The sequence below is a fragment of the Eutrema salsugineum genome, unplaced genomic scaffold (assembly GCF_000478725.1).
Source record: "Eutrema salsugineum unplaced genomic scaffold, Eutsalg1_0 scaffold_17, whole genome shotgun sequence".
Taxonomy (NCBI): Eukaryota; Viridiplantae; Streptophyta; class Magnoliopsida; order Brassicales; family Brassicaceae; genus Eutrema; species Eutrema salsugineum.
The window spans coordinates 4,571,672-4,573,209 of record NW_006256852.1 but is presented as its reverse complement, the minus strand read 5'-3'; positions in this window follow the sequence as shown (position 1 = coordinate 4,573,209).

Genomic DNA, 1,538 nt, shown 5'->3' with positions numbered 1-1,538 from the left:
GGATAAAAACTCTAAAAGTATGTCTAATTAGTTTACAGTAAGAGCTCAATAAAATAAAGAATCCATAAAAAATCAAGATAAATTGATATTCATGTCGACCGAACTAAATGGTTCACCAAGGTGAAAGTTTATGGTTAGAGAGGATTAAATACAGAACAATTAGTCATCATTACCAAGACCAAAGAACTCATTCAAATCGGTGAACTAGGATGTTTGGACATAACAGTCAGATCTACAGACCTAAAAACCATTCAAGACGAATCAAGCAAGGAGCAATGGAGAACTTTTTCCACCTAAAATCCCACTTGCAACACTACTCTCTACTACAACTAGCTATAGACTCAAACAATTGTCCTCTCTTTGTTCTTGTTCAAGTAAAGTCTCCTGAAAATCGAAATATACTAATCCAGTTTAAAACCGTATCCAAAACGCTTTTGAATCTTGTTTGTTTTGATTGGGCAACAAACTTACCGTTTATTGCTTGATAGTCCCTTAAGTCTTCTTCTCTCAAAGATTAGCCCAATGCCTATCTATTTTTACTATTTACAAATTTTGACGGTTGTATATTCAGCTATATATATATATATATATATTACAATAAAAGTTGAAATAGTTTAGTATTTTAATAAAATGTTAAACACGAGAAAAGTGATTTTTTTTCTAAGAGTTCTGAATTGACCACAAAACTCATAGTCATTAAGCAGTATATTAGAGTTAATGTTTTTAAGATTACAGTTCTTTATGGGTTATCTCGAATACTATTTTAATCCATCTTAAAATAGATTCAGTAAACGGGTTAGCTCGCCTTGGAACAAGTAATGATTCTAATTTCAAATGCACACAAAAGTGGAACTGTCAAAATATTAGTTTTTAGTTTGAAAGATAGATAATATACTCAATTTAATAAATAATATGATTTTTCTTTGAAAGTTAACCATAATTTGTTATATTTTTATTTGAGTATTTGTAAGTTTTTTTTCCGTCTGAAAAAAAAATCATTCATTAAAAGATCAGTACAAAGAAGCATGACGCTTACAAAACATAGTATCGAACACCTAAAGGAAGGGTTCTATAACACTCAAAAAAGGGGAACTGAAACCAAAATCAAGTGATGTCTTGTAACCATGAAGGACCATCTCTGGCGAGATACGATTGGAAACGACTGCATCACACTCTGCGCAATCGCTCGAGCTGCTCTGTTTGCCCCTATTGCTTCGTGTTCTATCGAACAATTAGCAAATCCATGACTCAGCTGGGAAATGTATTTTGTATAAGGACGATATCTAAGACAGTCCAAAGGTTTTGAAATTGCCTCCACCACTGAGGATAAGTCATCTCTGAGCAATGCAGATCCCGCAGACTCTGTAATGTCCATATGAGACAACGAAACTCTGTGATGATCTTGTTGCTGGAGGGTGTAAAAGCTTCTCGAGCATGGAAAAGTACATTCCATCGATGATCACGGGCTATCCACGTACCTCCCCTATGTGATCTATTATTCCTCCAATTTGCATTCAAGTTGCATTTCACCACGCCAA